Source organism: Rhinolophus sinicus, chromosome 11, assembly GCF_057876585.1.
Source record: "Rhinolophus sinicus isolate RSI-liver-muscle chromosome 11, RSI-T2T, whole genome shotgun sequence".
Taxonomy (NCBI): Eukaryota; Metazoa; Chordata; class Mammalia; order Chiroptera; family Rhinolophidae; genus Rhinolophus; species Rhinolophus sinicus.
Window position 1 is genome coordinate 11,648,894 of NC_142511.1, and position 20,045 is coordinate 11,668,938.

The window sequence follows — 20,045 nt, forward strand, 5'->3', positions numbered from 1 at the left end:
TTACCTGTGAATGACCTACTTTCGCTTTGACGTCTCAGACCCCTACCTCCCTCCCCTTAGCCCAAAATGGGATATTAGCCTCAACTGCCCTATTTGTCCTTGGGTCCCTTGTTCTTATGGAGCCTCTGTATGTACATAGTAATACATTTGGTTATTTTCTCCTGTTAATCTGTCTCATGTCGGTTTGAATACAGTAGCCAGAACTTCAAAGGATAGAAGGAAATTTATTTTTCCTCCCCTACAGTGGTCCCCTTGTTTTCTGGATGGCCAAGCATGAGAGTCAGCCTTTGGGGTGCTCCAGCCCTGCTCCTGTTCCTTCACCTTTACGCTCAGTTTTCCTCTCACTCCTTTCTGACTCCCAACCATCGCAGGCCCTGCATAGTCCAGCTGCCGACCCTCAAATCTGAGAACCTTGGCCCTTTGAGGTGGGCTCACAGCTGCTATTGGCTGCCCTTCCCACTTATACTCCAATCTCCTATCTCGTGCCAGCCCCAAAGAACCCAAAATATAAGCTGTGCCTCTAGGGGACTGGACACATAGGCTATGACAGCGGCCCTTTGGGATGTGATGGCTACGATCGCCACAGAGAGGGAGCATCCATTCTGGAGTCCACGCCAGATAAAGGGCCACCCAGGGAACCAGGAAAAGAAGCCACGATATGGGTGAGTCATGTCGTCACTTCCAGGAAAACACTTCCCTTGTCTGATCCAGTTTTATTTTGGCAGAATTAAGGTTGAATCAGTTTGCTTACTTGAGCATCAAAACACATACCCACAGAGTTCTGAGTCCTGACCCAGCTGTTGTCAGGTAACTGGTTCACACTCTGTCATTGAGGAGGACGTTCTCTGGTCAAGGGGCAGGGCCTTCAAAAGGGGGTTTAAGCAGCTGCAAACAATTGCCCTATGCCCGCCTCCTACCCCCAGCCTTCCACCCCACCCCAAGCCCACAAGTCTTATCTGGAGAGCCTACCCTCAAAATAAGGGGTGTTTGATCCACCTGCCTTCCTGATAAACTTTCAGACAGAAGTGTGGGGGTGGGTTGGGGGGAGGAGAATTGCATTGAGTGGAGTTGTTAATGTCATCAATATTAATTCAAAACTAATTCCTGGATAAGAACACGGTCTTAGCCTTGGAAAGCAAATATCTAGTCATTAAATGTTGATCATTGCTTTGGAAGAAATTTTAATGTGAAAATACTCAAAAATGAATGCCAATGGAAAAAAAAAAACAGCAGTGTCAAATGGTAAATGTCATGTGTTACAGGCAGAGCTAGGGACGAAGATAGGCATTAAACAAAGAGCAAAAGGAAACATATCAAAATGCCAGGAGACGTTTTCTCTAGGTTATGGAATTAGGAGTCCTCACTGCTTTCTTTTTTTCTGTACGTTTCTGTACTGTTGAAGTTTTTTACCACAAGCACATGTGACTCTAGTCATGGTAGAGGGGAGGAATCAATTTGTAAATGATTGTCAAACGCAGGTCTCCTTGCCCCAACTCAGCCTTGTCAAGAAACCGGGATGAAAGCTGAGTGACCCAAGGACAAAGGCCTGCAGATTCACCCCATGGCCTGGCCCTCCGTTCTGTTGTCCAGCGCAGTGACCTGCAAAGGTCATTACCCTTATCTGAGGGCAGACGGTGAGTTGAAAGCCACACGGGAGCAGTAGCTCAGGCACGTAGGTCTGTAGGAACCAAGCTGGAAGGTAGGCCTGGAGGCCACCAATGGCTCCGCAGCGGTGCCCCTAACTCACCGGCACAGCTTACTTCAAACAAATTCATTAGCAAAATGGGAAAGGGAGGAGGCCATGAGTAGGAGAGGAATGAGGCCAAAGAACCAAGAAGGGGATTTCTAATAAAGAATTGAAACTGCCCTGTCCAGGAGCTGGCAGGCTTCCCAGGATCTCCGAGGGTGGGGAAGGAAGGTCTGGGAGAGAACCAAGGAGAAGAGGTGAGGTTCAAGTCAGCTCAGGGACACCCCACTCCTCCTCTGGCTCCAACCTAGTCTACTGTTTGTCAGATCTTTCAAATTCCCTTTTGTGTTGCTCTTATCTCCCTCGCCCAACCTCTAGCGCCCACCCCCGCCCCCAGCTTGATTCTATCACCCTTGAACAATCTGAGCTTGTTTCTCCAGGGACTGTGGCTCCTGCTGTAGAGAGAGGGTGACAGTCACCCCAGTTCTTGCAGAGGGAACTAGCTTGTGAGGTCAGGGAGGAAGTGGAGGGTGGTGCTAGATGGGGGTGGAGGAGAAAAGACTAGAAGAGACTTCATGTGGAGGAGAAATGCAGAAGTGCAGAGAGGTCATCTGAGCTCCCGGCCCCAAGCCACCGCCATACCCATCACACATTACTGTGGTCCAACCCGAGAGCTGCCCTCAGTGCTGGGTGCAGAGTGATGGGTGCCCAAGGGGGAGAAACTATGGGAGCAGAGGGGAAGAAAGAGCCGGAACAGAGGTGTGGTGAGTGATTCCTACAGGGGGGATTGTCCACATCTGCATTCAGCTGGCAGGGCCCTCTGGAAGCGGCAATAGGTTGACATCTGTCCTTTAGATACTAATGCCACACAGATTGCTTGACAGTAATTTAACATGCACACCCAAGAAGTATGTGTGCCTGTGTTTTGTTGGACTGAAATGTGACCCAGGCTCCTCAGGATTCATCAGATAAACCCAGCTAATGGGTTTGCTAAGAGTTTTCACTCTTCCCTAACTTGACATTTTAATCCACCCTGTGTCTCCAGAAGCTCTTAAAAGGAGAGCTGGAAAAAAATGCTTAGAGCTTTTCCAATTCCCACAGTTATTTCCCTCTTTCCACCCCACTTCGACCCTCCGAATTCTGCATTTCCTCTCAACGTACAAGCAGGGAGATGTGGTTTGCAGGTGGGTGGGTGAATGAAGAGACTTTCCTGCCAGCGCCCTGGCTCACAGGATAAGGGAGAACCACCTTAGGACTGGCTGAGACTAGGTTCCAGAGACCTTCTGCCCTGTCTACTTGATTTATTGCTTCTGTGAAGATGGTTCTGGGAAAATTGCTTATGTCACCTCCTCGACCTAAGGGAAGATCTTTGGCTGCTGAAACTGCCACTTGCCTTCCTTGTGTCCCTGCTAAGGGCTAAATGGCTCAGGAGACTTTTGTTGTTGATGTTGTCATTGGAGGTATTTAGTTTTTCCTTTGTCTTTCTCCTAATTCGGAACAGATGGAACAAGGAAATGAGAGAACAGTTCATTGACAATTCTAGAAGCCCCTTCTCTTTGGTAAATTTCAAAGGAAAAGTGGAAGTGAGTAAACAACCATTCAGTAAACAAGTATTTAATGCACACTGAGGAAGAGCTGTGATGCTCCAGTTAGTCCTGGCCCGTAGAAACAGAACGTGAGCCACGTATGGCATCTAAAATGTCTAGTAGCCACATTTATCGGGTTTGTTTTAAAAACATGATACTGGTTTATGATATTTTCTTTAACCTAATATATCCAAAACATGATCATTTCAATATGTAACAGATAGGGTAGGTAGATAGATAGAAACGAGCAGGAGAAGGGAGAGATTCAGTTCCCGTTAGAAAGCCCCTTGCTGCAGCTCCGACTTGGGCCCAGAATCCTTGCAGCTGCCCATCCGTCTAGGCTTACACATACCCCTAAAGGATGTGTTTACACATGCCCCTAAATCAAAGGGATGTGTTTACACATGCCCCTAAATCAAAGAGATGTGTTTACATATGCCCCTAAATCAAAGAAATGCATTGTGAAATGCCAGAAAAGAAAGGAAGACATCTGCTTAGCAGAGTGCATATCCTGTTTGTCAGGACCACCAACACCTTACTAGCCCAACAGGATTCCAGGGTTAGGAACACCCCAAGGGATGTGTTTACACCTGCCCCTAAATCAAAGAAATGCATTGTTAAATGCCTGAGAAGGGAGGACTAGGCACCTCAGGGGAGAAAGAGAGATAAGAGAAGGGAGAGGGGGAGGCAATTCTACCCATGGAAATAAAAGCCTTCATACATTAAAAGGCAGGGCTGCTTTTCTTTCTTGCGTCAGCCCTCTGTCCATGTCTCCAAATGTATTTGCTTTTCCTAACAAATTTCTGGCTGTCCTTTGATGCACATACTGTCTCTTGACTGAATTCTTTCTTCAGAAGATGAAGAGCTGAGGGACCAACGTCATTTCCCAGTGACATAACCAGTATAAATGTATGACTATAATATACTCAGACTAAATCTCCAAACTCTGGGTGTGTCTTTTATACTTAAAGCCCATCACAATTCAGACGAGCTGCATTTCAAGTTCTCAAGAGCAACATGGTAATGTAGTGGCTACCACTCTGGACAGCACAGCTCTAGATGGAAATGTCTCATGCCATCATACTAGTGGGAGAGTTAGAAAACACTCGTAAAGAAGAGATTAATGAAGAAGATGATTAGATTACGATAAATGCCAGAAGTGAAATAACAGCGATGAGATAGCAACTGAGGGGTAGGGATAGGCGTTTTGCTACTTTAGATGATGAAAGCCTCCGAAACCTCTCACAGAAAGCGCATGTGCGTGGGTACGCGCTACAAGAAAATAGAGCAGCCAGGTGAAAAAAAAAAAAAAATGGGATAGAGAATTGGAGGCAAAGAGAACTGTAAGAGCAAAGGCTCAAGGCATCAGAATGCTTGGCTGGGAATGTTCTCCTGTGGAGCTGGAGAACCATGACCTTGGAGGGAGGGCAGTGAGAAGATTTTGAAGAGATGAGCAGGAACCACAGCAAACAGGCTTGTAGGCTTTGGAAGAGAGCTTGATGAATATCTAGGAACAAGGGAAAACTGATGAAGAGATCTAAGACCCGTTGTAAAACATTTCTCTATTGTCTGCATGAAGAATGAATTAGAAGCAGGAGCACAAACACTAGTCGGAGGAGATGATATGCTTGACTAGGTGAGAAGTGGCAGAGGTTTGCCTAAGGTGATGATAGATGTGATTTCAGGACACGCTTTGAAGGTGGGACTGACAGACTTGCTAATAGATTGGTTACAGGGATAAGAAAGAAAGAAAAATCAAGAATGTCACCTACAAGCACATAGCTCCTTTCCCCCTTTTCCTTCCCTAGCCCCAGCTCTGGTAACCCACATCCCAAGAATTTCCAGTCTCCCCGAGACTTTAGCCACAAAACGAGTCTTCCTGAACATATGATAGGAATTTGTCTGCCGACTTTCAAGCCTGCAGATGGGTCCTTCCTCTCTGTTCACATGTGCTTATACACTCCTGAGAGATTCTGTGGGGATAGGCTTCAGGTCATCATATTCTGGCCTTAAAAATGCATTAGCTTTTAGAATTTCCTTTAGACAAATTCGCCCTCCTCCATTCCCCCATGAGAAAGTGTCAGAAAAGGAAGAGGGCCTAAACTGGAGAGAAAGTCAGGCTTTCTTCCCAGGGAGCTATTGGGAAGACTGTTTCTGGAGAGCCAGGCCCAGGATCTATGCCCACTGCTGAGACGGTGTCCTGACACAGGCTGCCCTACATTGGCCACTGTGTCCTCCCATCTCTGAAGTCCAGACAACGTTGGTCCCTGGGCTGGGGGAGCAGAGGGGAGGGATCTCCTATCTTGCACTAGGAGAGACTGAAAGCCAAACTGGATAGGGGAGTCTTTTTTCATACGTAGTTATTGTGACTCAGCCAATTCCAGGATTTCAGCTGAGACCTGTTAGGCCCTAGATTCAAGTCTTCTGGGAAAAATCATATGTTGGGGAATACTTGTTTCCAAACAGCAAAAATGCTATTAGTTCTATTTTGGTGTAGCTGCTATGTGGCATGGCTCCTCTCATCCTGGACCCCGCGGCAGGAAGAAAGGGGAGGGGTCAGGCGTTTGTCATCATCCAATCCACCCTTTTTTTGTATGTTCTGCCTGTTACCCCAGCTTACTGTCCCATCATCCCTCACTCCCTTTACCCCACACATACACGCCCAAAACCTCCCTTAGTTTTCAATCCATAACATGATTAAAATGTTTATGTGGATTTTTATACACAGTCTAGGCTTTGTGTCAAGTGTGCTAAGGCTCAACATTTGCCTCGAGTAAATAAGGAAGTGCTATGAGGAAATTCACTCATTAGGATCTTTATCATTTGTGTCATAAACTAAACCAGCACCTTTTGTTATTACAGTTGTGTTTTTAGTGTAGTGTACATAGGCTTGCCTTTCTGACTTCTTATATTGAATGCATTGTTGGTTGACATTCACCCCCACAATAAATTTTGATTCTTTCTCCAAACACTGGAACCAATTCCCACGCCAGTTTAGGCTGGCTCACCTGTTCAGTGCTGTGAGTGATTGGAATAAGGCCACTTTCTCGACACTTCTTTAGCCCCAAAGCATAGGGCATACTCTACTCAGAAATGGAGTTCTGGCTTGGAAGCTCACGAGCTCCTTACAGATTTCAGGGAATGTCACCTCCCCACCAGATCCAAGATATGAACGGATGTGAGGGAGAAATGCAGGGGAAGATGGAGGTAGGAAGACAGGTAATGGAAAAGAGAAGCCATCTGCTGAGTTCAAAGCAGTTCGGGCTCCCTTTGAACAACCAACAGGATTTCAGATCCTGACCTGGTAACCTTAACTGTACATCATCATTAACCTTTCATTATTCACCCTCCAAGCATTTCCATGATCTTCCCTACATGTTTTTTAAAATTTTCATTTACTGGTGTTTGTGTCCTCCCTTCAAAGTGTTACAGCCATGCATTCACGCTTAATTGACAGTCTGGTTTTCTCTAACTCAGAACTGGCCTTTCAATGGATGGTGTGACACTTTCCCTAGAATTAGTAAGGACTGAAAATTCTAATTAACTGACCCCACTTTCTGATAACATTGTGTGCACATATATGTGTAATCTAAGCGAGGCCATGGGATCTAATCTAGTGCCTGGAGAGCAGAGACCCAATAATCAGGTGTCATAGCTTCAAATTTCAGCTTTGCCATTGAGTTGTTAAGACTTTCAACAGGTCACCCCTTTTCTCCTGCCCACTCCCATAGGTAAATTTAGGACATTAATTCTGAAATAGCAAAACTTCCAGTTGCACAATGTCACATTGTTTGTTAAGGATTGGATACAGGGGGGTGGGGTATAAATTATTTGCATTTTTAAACAACAGATGTGCACATATGAAAAATCCACTCAACAAGGGGAAAAGAAGAAACCTGATCTGAGATAAAATTCTGAACAACATCCTCATTAGGAGAATACACAAATTTTTAAAATTCAGTGCTTCTTGGTGGTTTGACCTTCTGGGGACTTTCAGATCTTTCAGTCTTACACAAGCAGCAGCTATAATCGGCAGGGAGATTCTGCAAGGGGGAAAAGACTACATTGCTGATCTTGGCCAAAGAGACTTGCTTTTATTTCTAGAGATCTGGAATGATCCTTCCTGCCTGGGAGGCAAGGAGGAACAAAGGGTTAATCTAATCAGCCTGGCTGTGAAAAATAACCCTGTTAATGGGAAGGAGGGGCAGAGGACTTCGGGACTTAACTATATCCCTTCACCTTACAACTGAGAAGTTATCCAGAGGCTGTTTCTGGAGAGGTCTGACTTTCTCAGGAGAGGAAATTCGAATATAAAGTCCAGAGAGAAATACAAAGTCTAGTTAGATCAGTAGTTTTTAACCTGTTGATTGTTTTATTTTTCTTTCAGTCTGTCGCAAGGTGTTATTTCATGTGTTTGTTTCTCATTTGCCTCTCTCATTACTTTGTAAGTGCTGTGAGGGGATCATGTCTATTTTATTTCTATGATATTCAGTGGGCCTAGTAGAGTACGTCACATACAGTAAGCACTTGAAAGATATTTGCTTAATGAATTAATTTATTTCTTAGCCATTTTTTTAGGTCCTGGACCTCCTTTTAAAAATGGGCTGAATGTTATAAAACCTCTCTGCATTAGAAAAAAAATGTCCAAAGGATATTCCTGCTTCACCTGTGACACTCAGTATCCCTCAAAAACCCATAAACAAAATCTCTATTCTCACTGCATTCTCTAGAGGAACGGTTCTAAAGAACCCCAAACTGGGACTAGGGTCTTGTGACTCCCAGGCTAAGATGTTTGAAATCAGCCCTTGGAGATGGCTGAGAATTCTGAGTCACCTTTGGACACGTGCCCAGTAAAAGGAGACCCTCGGTGAAAGAGAACAGGAAAAAAAAAGAAAAGAAATCTAAATCTGTGACTCAGAAAACTTGAGTTGGAATCCGGCCTTTGCCTCTTCCTAGTTGCAGTATCAGAACCAGCTACTGGACCTCTCAGGGCCTTAGTTTTTCTCATGTGAATCAAGAGGTCTGGCCTGGGCTCCGGGTTCCAGATTACTAGATCAGGCCAGAGAGGCAGCTGGCAGAACTTGAAACGCAACAGGATGTTGCCATGTAGTTCACGTACGTAGTCTGTCCATAGCAATGCTCCCTCACTCACAGAAGAGAGCACACCTTATTCTGAGGCAAGAGGGATTCTAAGTAAGACATCAGGAAGAACTCTGAACCATATACTGCTTATGAAACATGAGTTGGGAATCTGGTGATAGTGGAATCTCCTTCTGAGGGTATGTCAGGGTGAGGGCTGATACTCAGCTCTCAGAATGATCTATTCACAGTATTGCCTGGAAAGGACTCATCAGGTCCGATTGCCTCCAAAATCCACTCACTCTTTTCATTCTAGGAAAAACCCTAGGCTTACCTCTGCCACAAATAAGATCATACATGCAAACTCCCTGACAATGTGTTCCAATGCTTTGGAAAAGAATATTGGTTCCCTTGAGGTGTTTTTCTTCTGGTCAGTTCTTTAATGTAAAGAAGCCTGGGAGAAAGCAACATTAGTTGAGCACCTACCTGGCAGTCCTTTCCATTTGCTATCTTGTTTAATCCTAGAGCAACTCTGCAAGGCACATTTTTTCGTACCAGTTTTATAGATAAGAAAACTGAGACTTAGAGATAACAAAGTAACTTGCTGCCAGATAACTAGGTAGTACTGTAGAATTTAAATCCGGGTCCCTCAGGCTTGGAAATTATTTTTCGCAGTAGCTAGCTGCCAATGGGGAGGAACTAAGTGGTGGCTGGTCATCTGAGGGGTTTCTGGGTAGTGCTGTATACAGCAGTTTCCTTCTGCTCATTGAGGGCTAATGTGCATCGTACATCTGGAGCGTTCTCTGCTTACTCTTTCCCCCACATTACTATCTCTGAGTATCTTCTTTAAAACAATGGACATTTTAGGCCCCAGCACTACTTGGAATTCAAACAAACATCTGAAAAAACAAAGAGATAATGAACTTGGGAAGAGATTCTCAACCTCATTAGCTATCAAGGGAAATGCAAATTGAAGTCACAGTGAGAGAACACTTCACACCCACTGACAAGGGCAAAAGTTAAAACTTCTGACAATACCCCATGTGTGGTGGGGATATTGAACAAAGGGAACTCGGGTACACCAATGGAAGAATAATATTTGTACCATCATTTTGGAAAACAACTGGCCTTATCTTGTTATGCTGAACGTGCTATAACGCCTGATTCAGCAATTAGTAACTAGAATATGTTATATCTATTCTTCTGTATGTATCAACCATTTGATTATTATTTTAAGATAAATAAATTAGAATATACTGTAGTCTACCGTTTATGTAGACACTGAGATACTGTGGGACTGAGAGGATTCCCAGAAGCCTTAGATAAAGAGGTCCCCAGGAGGGGTGACAGAAGAGGGCAACACTAAATGGCCTACAGAGGGACTAAACTCACCAACTTGGTCTCATTCATGATCGATATGGATGCCAGATAAGATACAAATAGCCAGTAATTCTGAATTTCAGATAAAACAATAGATTTTTAGGATTAAGTTGGTCCCATGCAATATTTGGGATACTTATACTAAAAGTAGTTAAACTAAAAAATGATGTTATCTATCTGGAATTCAAAAGTCCTTGGTACTCTATTTTTCTTTGCTAAATCTGACAACCCTAACATGCGTTATAAGGGAAACGTCTTTTGACCCTTAAATCAAAACCAATCATTCAGCAAATACAAGAGAACCATTTCATAGTAGTAGGATTTCCTTGCCAAGGGGGGACTAAAATACTACTGTTAAGAATCTAACGTGTGAGATGAGGCCAACTTGAGTCTGTGCCCGACTAGCTCTGCCACTTGCTAACTGTGGTCTCCAGTAAGCTACTCACTCTTTCTATGTGTTGGTCTCTTGATCTGTAAAACGAAGTGCCTACCTCATTAGGGCTGTTGAGAGTATTAAATGAGCTCAGCCCTGTATCAGACAATATCATGTGTTCATATGTGGTTCATATGAACCACTCTTACCCACACCATGTGGTTCCTTTAAAACTAAACACTAGAAGAGATTGATGGCCTCTTGGTTGCCTGGACACCACCCTCATTTCAGGGTATTCTGGACAAAATCAGAGGTAGGAGCTCCCTCCCTCCCAAGTCACTCATTGTCTGAGAGCCAGGAAGGCAGCGTAAAGGGCTATGTGACCTGCAATGTCCTCCCAACCGTAGTATTCAATGGTCTTTATGTCCTTAGCCATCTTAGGGGCCTGATGACCACGTCTCTTTGGGGCTGTAACTGAGGAGCGTGTCAATTCTATTCTATCCGGTGTGAGTCAGTCCAGTCATGGGGATTCACTTGGAGTCTGTAAACCACATATTCATATCTCTGCTCTGAAAAATGTACTTGCTCATGCTTTGTATTTCATTCATTGCTCAGGTTATTACTTTGGACAACATACATGAGTAGACGAAGACTTGGCCACGATTTGAGAAATTCCAACAGCAACACACTCTTCCACCTGCAGAACTCTCTGTCCCTTTCTGAGTCCCTTTTCCTGTTCTTGTTTCCACCGTCCCTGCCCGGTCCATCACTATCTCTACACTCTACAGTGAAGATTATTTTTATTACTGCAGTCACAGGTATAATGAAGAGTTAGTTCCTGTCATTCCATATTAACTTTAAGAATGTGGCTAACAAGTAATTGACACTTGACAACATTGCCCATCACAAGAAAGTCCACAGAATAGGACGTCCCTCTGTCACAGGATAAGGAATCAATTGTCTAGAACAGACATTGCCCTGCTCTGTGCCACTGGCTCCATAGCATCAAATGACGCGAGACTCCGAACAGGGAAATACCCCTTGGAGGAGGAATGAGCTGAGTAGTTTCTGTGTCAGCCACAGGCCTTGAATTACATGGTGACCACCCATTGTAGGAGATAACTTTTCACCGCATGGTTGAGGCCCAGAATCTGAACTTGGCTGTCATCTCATGAAATTACCCGGGGGCTTCAAGTGATGCCAGAGTCCTGGTGGGTTTCCTTGAGCCTGGTGTATTCCACACCTTACTCAGTTTCCCTTTCTCCATCACAGATGCCTCAAACTTTCTAATGTTGGAAAATTAATTTTGACTGAGTGACCAAGCATGTTTGCAATACCTTTAGTTTTGGGATAAGCAGCCTTTCTTGTGAGGCTGGTTATGTCATCCCTACCGCTCAGCCCACCCAGGGAGCCCACGAATATGACCAAGCTGACCAGGCCCCAGCACCATCCAGAGGATGCTCCAGCTTAAAGGCACCAAAAGTATCATGTCATGCCGGATGGAGCTTCAGACGGAGCTCCAGCAGAACTCGTGAAATTATTAATGCATCACAAATACTGCTCCCACATCCAGCTGGAGTAGCAGAAAGAGATAGTGCTGTAAAGTAAATAAGAATCCCGCACCAGGGCTTGGCCTTTAAGGGTTCATCTTCTTTGAGTGGGTGAGTCAGGACAATCCCTGAGGTCCTTCCTTGTTTTGACATTTTATGACATGTACCATGTCACAGAAAAGGATGCTTTCCTCTTACTCCCAGATATAGATTCTGATGGCTCCCTATTGTCACCTCTCTCAAATGAGTAATATTTTGTTACCCTTTTTCATTGAGAAAAGGAAAGAAGGGAGGGAGGGGGTGGGGGGAGGGAGGGGTGTGAAGAAAGGAGATAGGAAAAACTTTTGGAAACAAAATAAAACGAAGCCATGCATTTTGGAGTTGGTTGGTTGCTGGAGGGGGGTGAGGTGGCTTTTCTGGGAAGCAGTGGCTATATAAATGGCATCCCATCCCAGGGCCATGACCATTTGACTTCACTTGGTTATCAGATCCAATTTATTTATTCAAAGTGAAATGTGGGACCCAGACAACTCGCCAAGTGGCATCAGAGGTCTTCAATGGGTTAGCAGACGAGATACCACATTCTTGCCTTCTGCCCTCAAAAGATTGGGGCCTCTTGGCTTCTGCTTCCTCACCCAAAAACACCATCTCTAGAGTTTCACTAGAAGGACTTATGAAAATATCATCCATTAGCCCCCAAATGGGTGCTTTGTTAAAAAATAAAAGAAGACACTGAGAAGTGTTTGAAGGCAGAACCATCCTTCCAAACACAGGCCTATTTTGGTGTCTCTCCTCTTCCACCAACAGTCAGAAGTGGGAAGCAGGTTTTGCTGAGGGGCTCAGGGAGGGGTTTCCTCTTTGTTTCCATCAGACAAACTGTCCCTAAACTGCAGTGACTACAGCCACGTTAATCATTACTGGAAAATGAAGACCAAATCACTTCGCCATGGGATCTAGGCAACCAGGGGTGCAACATTCAAATCCACTTAGTTCAAAAGGATTTCCACAGGAAAATTCCACTTGATGCTCCCTAGCCCGGCACTTTCCTGGCTGCCTATCACCTACTCCCAGAGCTTCCTCCTCCTCTTCCTCCCACCCTAACTGCCCCATTAAAGAGCAGCCCAGACAGCAATTAAGGTCATACCTCCAGGCAGCTTTACATCTGGAAGGGAACAGAACTGGAACCTTCTGGATACTTCCTCTCCTGCCTGTCTGGGAATTGAGGCTGGAGGCTGCCTACTGCGCATTGTGTGAATCAGATTGTCCTCACGTGCCTGCATAAAGTTTCCATGGGGGGGGGAGGGAATTCCTCCCTTTGAAGAGAGAAGGTCCTCAAAGACAGTGCGTCTCCAAGTGCGTGTCACAGGATGTGTGTTATAAGCAAAAATGCTCTTTGCTCCTATTTCCAAAGACTGAGCTTAATCTTAAACTGATTTCTTGACTACAAGACTTCTCAGATGTGCACTGTGAGTCCCCAAAAATGGGCTATGGCTTTCAGGATCCTCTCATTTCATTTGACTATGGAACTCGTGTCATGGCATGATTTTACAGAACTAACCATGTTCTTCAAAATACACTTTGGGAAAAACTGTCTTTGAATGAAGACAAGAATTTCTCTTTTTCCTACTTTTTAACCTCTGGTTGAGATCTTTTTGGATTGTTGAAGCCAGAATTGGTGAACGCAGGTAACCATTGCCAACTGCTGAACACGATCGATACTCATTTTGGTGGCCTATGAACCACTATTTAGCTCTGCTTATTCTGGCGGCCACAGAAGGAAAGATGTGTTTATCACCAGGGCGTCCTCATTGGAAAAGCAGCCTTTTATCTCAGAAGCCCAGGTTCTCTGAGTAGAAAGAGACCTGGCCATTGTCCTGGAGCCCTTACCTTTCCCATAGTACCTTTGAGATCAGTTGTCTTGACTTCTTTTTCTCCCACTTGATCCCTCCTCCCAAGCTCCTCCCTGTGACTCGCCAACAGATGTGCTTTATGGGGTACAGATGGGGTTTGGTCTTGTGCAGTGTCCCTCAAACTATGGTCCCTGGACCAGCAGCATTAGCAGCACTTGGGCACTTGTGTCTAACGTCCCTGCCCACACATTCAGAACCAGGAATTCTGGGAGTGAAGATAGAGCAACGTTAAGTGAAAAGGCTTCCAACTGCTTCCCTTACATGCTGAAATTTGAGAACCCCCACCTTGAGAAATCCTATTTTACACTTTTCATTAATTCTACAAATATTTACTGAAAGCTGAGGCGAAAGCAGTGTGCTCCACCTTACCCAGGAGGAACTTACCAGAAGTAACTTACCCATTCATGGGGGAGCCAGCAATACAAAAGTAAGTAAACAAGACAATTAAAGATTGTTCTAAGTACAAGGAAAGAAAGAAAGAGGGGAGTAATGGAAGACATAAATGTGGGGGAATGAGTTACAGAGGTCAGTAAGGGCTTCTCTGAGTGGGTGACATCTAAGCTGAGAACTGAAGAATGAGAATGAGACATCCTGTTCAGGAGCCAGAAGAAAACTATTCAGACAGTAGGGACAGCAGTGGCAAAGCCTTCAGGAGAGAAAGAGCCTGGGTATCAGGGGACAAGAAAGCAGGCTGGGACGTAGAAATCTATTAGGGGGTTGGCTTGGTTGGCAGAGTCAGCTTGCAGTGAGATTTTGCTTTGACAGCAGTGGGAGCTCAGGAAGAAGCAGCACTTGGAGGCTGGTTTCTGTTTGGGGTGCTTTGCAAGAACCAAGGATGCATTGAGCTATCAGTTTTGTTCCTGATTCTGACTCTTAAAACAGACAAAATGCCCAAAACATAGCATTTAATTTCAGAATGGTTTCTTCTAGGAACAAACTATCTCCCTGAGTTCTTGCTATGGTGTACCGATGGTAAACGCACCTGTTCTAATACTCACTTGAGTCAAACTGAAATTTGATCATGAGGAAAGTAAGTCTGTAGGGGGAACGCCTCGCATGATGTGTTGCAAAGCCACATGAGGGAATTCAAATGACTGTCCTCCCATAACCCTTGATCTCCACCACACACACACCTTTCAGCACATGGCACCCAGGCTGCCTTTGAACTTATGTCTTATAAACTTTCCTTTCAGGTAAAGAATCCTGGGCTCTTCCTCCTCTCCTCTGGTTGTCAGTGACAAACCCTTCTCCGGGCCATGTAAGTCAGGTGTACACCTGTACTGTTCTCTGGGTGTGAGCATATGAGATTAGTTCCTAGGCCTTGGAGAGACCCTCACCCTAAAGGAGACCCAGAAGTCCTAGATGCTGTGTGATCAGAACCAGCCCACTTACAACCCCAGCACGTTTGCAAAATGCCTGTAACATATGATTCATTCATTCACTTGACCAACCTTTATCAAGGTACCTCTCATGTTCCATGGACTAGGATAGTTGCTGGGAGACCACACTAATAAGGCATGGCCCTATCACAGAAGAGTTACGTTTCAGTTAGGAGACCTGCAGTGATGTGTGCGGGAGCTGACTTGGACAGACAAAAGCTGTACAAATGCTGGTCACTGCATTTTCAGGAATTTTAAGAGGCAATTGTTAAATACAGCCATTAATTTTAAAATTACATAAACTTACAATTAAGTAAATTATATTACAAACTAAAGTGATACTCATTGCTTCCTAATTACTTATCACTTCATTTTACTATTTACTACATTTTATTAATATTATCTATGCTCTTGTGATTACTTATGTGTATTGCATCTATACGGTAAAAAAGAAAACAAAAAACTATAATACTATGCTATGTACATCTCTTTCCAACTCCTCATTGAGTGATATCACATCAAAACCTGGAATTTTCCATGGTAGAAGAATTTACACCATGGAAATTGGCAAACACTATGAATTAGTGCTTGGTTTATTGTTTTGTTGACTGTCAGACTCAAGCAATGGGAAAAATGTTCATAATGCAAATAAAAACTCAAAGTGTGTCATGTCTATAGCTACTACATTGTAAACAGCACAGAAAATTGAGGAAGTATTCTTTCAGTACTCAAAAGCTGTTACCCATTTCAGCAAAGTCATGGCCAACAAATGAAGTTCCAATAGGTCTTTATCGTTTTACTTGTTCTTATTTATTAATGTAAGACTGGCTATGAATTCAAGGTTTTGCAGAAAATCAATGAAAACATTTCATGGGAATCAATCTGGCTATGTAGAGTGCACATAAGGAGATTGTATATTATATTATTATTTATAAATTTTGTACTATCATCCTTTATATTAGTAAAATTTATAGATAGAGCTCTAGCCTTTTCTTTCCCAGGGAGAGCCAGTTAGTAACCCTTTACCAGCACGCACTGGCTTGGACACATTGCCAAAATCTGCAATATGGCATGACAAGTGCTGTGATAGTTATGTGGGTGAAGGAAAGATATGTCAGTAATTGGAGCAGTAACTTTACCTGGAGCCATTGGGCAAGACACTGAAGAGGAAGTGACTTAAGTTTTATCTTGAGGAAAGAATGAGAAGCTCTTAAATTAGGGGAAGGGAATTCCTAGGAAAGAATCCATGAAGATTATAAAACAAAGTTTTACCTAAATTTTATACCCTGCTCTGATTGTACTGTTATTGCTCTTTAAATAAATAAGGGAAATCATAACGTATATATTCTTCTATAATTTGTTTTTTTCTTCAATCAATATATTCTTGAATTTCATCTGTGTTGATGTACAATTATAGTTCATTGAATTCCACTGCTGTATAGCTTGCCATTGTATCTGCTTAGTGGTTTCTTTATTCTTCTACCATTGGTGTACGTTTGGGTTGTTTGTTTCATCTTTTCGCCACATAAAACAATGCTGCCATGAGCATTCGTACATAGGTCTTTTGTTGTATATGTGCAAGAATTGATTAGCTCTAGTGCTTGAGGATGTCCCCTCTTTTTCCAAAGTGGTTGAACAAGCACTTGACTAGAGTTTATATTGTATCACATCTTTCTCAACACTTACTATTGTCAGACTTTTTAATTTTTGCCCATCTGGTGGGTGTAAAATGGTTTTCCACTATCGACTTCATTTGCTATTTCTTTGTTTTTAGTGAAGGTGGTTATTTAGTAAATTTTCCTAACGGCCTAGCTGTTCTGGCCCTGGTGTCTAAGGGTAAGAAAGGAAATAAATGACTACATCCTTTCTCACTACAATAGAAATTGTGTGACTCACTTTATTGTGCCCAGTTGATGTATTTGCCACGTCACTGGGTATCAAAACTACCTTGATGTCCTAACCTGACTTCGGTTTTCATACAGTACTGATTCTATGGCAGGCAGTTTGAATCAGATATTTGGTAAAACAGGGAATTCCTTCAGACAGGGTCAGTCTACCTCAATGGGCTTTCAGATTTTCTCTCACCCAGGGGAGACAGAGAAGTAGGTGGTGTCATTACTTCATTCAGCATTTTCAGGGTGTATCAGACCCTGGGAATAATTAAGAATACAGCCCCTACTTTTCTAGAATTTGCATGCTAGTGGCACAAACTCGTAATGAACAGTTTACCCAATTGCCCTCCCCATATTTCCAAGTCACTTGGCCCTTCAGTCATCCAACCAGCATCACTGAGCACGCGCTCTGGACCCCGGCACCACGTGAAGGGTTGGGACTACCTCTGAGGAGTGCCACCTCCAGAAGCCTGTCTGGCAGCCTGGATACAGGCTCACTAAGGAATCCATCGTCCTTTAAGGGAGAAATTAACTGGATCACCCTTTGCTGGTAACCACCTTAAATAGCCATGTTTCCCTAACTGTAGTTGGCATGCAGTCAGAACCACTTTTCAATGCCTGTTAAAAACTCAGATTCCTGCCCCTCTCCTGAGTGAGCTAGCTACGGATTCAGCAGGTCCAAGAATCTACTCTGTCGCAAGCTCTTAGAGAATTCTGATGCCCGTGGAAGTTTGCCCTGCTCCCCTAAAGTCACACAGCTAGAGAATGTTAGAGGGCAAAGGGCATAAGTAACAATCACAAAACTGCAGATCAGTCCCCCGGCTTAGCAGGTGAAAACCCTGATGCTGCATTCCTCCTCTAAGGAAACATGCCCAGAGGGAATCTGAAGCAGTGAGCCCCACTGTGCCCACAGATCTGAGGTTTGCTCCATTGGTCAGTCATGAACTTTGCTAATAGGACGCCCTGAGGGAGATGGGCTGCCTGACCCCTCCACATGCCTCTGGATATTTGTCCAGAGAGAGGACATGCCTACTGAAACATTCCAGCCCCTAGATGGCCCATAGGGGTGGTGAATGACATCAGTTTACAAACACAGCATACTTAGAGTCCCACTGACTGCCCAATGGGATTTAGCTGCACAGCAAAATAACAAACAAAATGGATTGTAGCCACCATGCACCCAAACATGGGCAGGCTGGGAAAAGTGGCCTCCAAGAGGCCTGGGGCAAGGAGGAGCGGCTGTTACTTCCTGAGTTCCTGAGGGAGGATCCCCGGCTCTTAACAGGTGCTCCAGAAATGCAAGGTGAATGTTGAAAGGAGGATGACAAAAACTGGAAGCATTTGGGGACACAAGGCGGGGAAGAGAAGGGTCGCTCAGTATAGATTGGGTTGTCGTGTCCTCAAGAAGATCAGAACTCTTAGCCCATGCATCTTTCCACCACACCCTCCCACCCGAAGCCCCAGTTTGGCCTCCTGTGTCACAAATTGTCCCACCCCTCGACAGTGGTGCCAGCTCTAGGTTCTGATCAAGGAACGTGGGGCAAAGTCACAGAGAATGAAGGTGCGTTAACTCACATTGAACTTGATATCTGTGTTGCACTATATACTTTCAAAACATTCTTACTTTTGTTAGCGTATAACTCTGCCAGGAAAGCTCTTCCCTGGTTGACAGGACTGGCTCCTTCTCAGCTTATCAGTGGAGGCTTTTAAATAAATATCACGTCCTCCAAGTTAGTCTCTATTTCATCATTTCATTTATCTCCCTCAGAGCGCTTGTCACCATCAATAGTTATCTTATTTACCTGTTTCTGTGTTAATTGTCTCATTCTAGAATGCAGTCTCCATTAGGGCAAGGATCAGAGTTGTCTTATTTACCACCATCTCCCACCACTGGAAAGAGCCACATAATTTTTACTCATGAATAAGAATTCTAAGGCAGGTGTCACTTAGATGAGTCTCTGGGACACAAAGGGAAAAAGTGGCCTGCCTAACCCTTGACGCGTGGTTAGTGGCAAAACCTGTACTAGAATCTGAGGTCTCTGGGTCTTAGTCCATTAGTTAGCAGGATGCCAACACCTGTCCTTGTCCTGAAAAGGAAAAAACAAAAAAACAACTCAATGATATGCCCTCATGGGAGGGCAATGAGGGAGAGCCAGACACAGGACGAAGATCAGGCAAAGTGGGTTCTCTCTGTGACCAGTGTTCCCAAACGATGTCCTACTCCACGCTTGGGACCTGGCACAGAGGAGAGACGGAGTTTGGGTCCAGGTTGAGTTGACCCAGGGCACATCCTCCTGCACCATCATCGCTTCCTGCCTGAGCCTTTCTAGAACCCAGAGGTGAAGACTCTCAGGTCAGTGGAACTGACTTAGTCTGTTTGGGCTGCTTTGACAAAATATCAGATTTTGTGGTTTAAACAACAGAAATTTATTTTCTCACAGTTCTGGAGGCTAGAATTCTGAGATCAGGGTGCCAGAATGGTGGGATCCTGGTGAGGGCCCTTTTCGTGGCATGCAGATGGCTGCCTTCTTGCTGCCTCCTCACATGGCAGAGAAGAGGAGACTTTGGTCTCTTCCTTTTCTTATAAGGGCACTAGTCCCGTCATAGACTCTCTACCTTCATGAATGACCTCATCTAAACCTTCCAAGGGCCCCACCGCCTAACACCATCACTTGTGGGATTAGGGCTTCACCATATTAATTTCAGAGTAGGGGGCAAACAGAAACATTCAGTTCATTACAGGGAGCCAGAAAGTGGCAGCCCCAGGGCAAAGGAGAACCAAATGTGAACTTTCTGAGATCCTCAGCCAAAAGTGAGAAGAGGTAACAGGAAGTGAGCAGGGCGCCGAAGAATCCCACCCATGGGTTAGTTCACAACAGCCCTTGGATGGTTCCCATGGACTTCCTGGCCTTACGGGACACCATGGGGAACGAAGGCTGCTCAGCTGGACCCCATTAGCAGGCCTTGTTTTCCATCTCAGTTTGCCGCTGACCTGGTGTTGGCTAGCACGCTGCCCCAGGCTGGGAAAGAGCAGGGCACCACCTCATGCTGAGTCACCCAGCTCAGGCACCAGGGAACTTATATAACAAGACAGATTCCGCATGTTTGTACAGCGGTCTCCAAGTCCAGGGACAGGAACGAAGGAGGCAAGGCTGGGGTATCTGGCTCGCCCTCATTTCCCTCCCATGTCGTCCTAGGGACCCTGGGTC

At 44.6% G+C, this 20,045-nt stretch overlaps 1 long non-coding RNA gene across 1 annotated transcript in view; it reads left to right on the top strand.

Annotated features, from left to right (window-relative positions):
• Nucleotides 1–536: 536 nt before the first annotated feature.
• Nucleotides 537–20,045, top strand: part of LOC141569335 (uncharacterized) — a 31,967-nt gene continuing 12,458 nt past the window's right edge. Inside the window, exons 1-2 of the long non-coding RNA XR_012492862.2 lie at nucleotides 537–662; nucleotides 1,479–2,451. This is a non-coding gene — a long non-coding RNA (uncharacterized LOC141569335). The remainder of the gene's footprint in view (nucleotides 663–1,478; nucleotides 2,452–20,045) is intronic.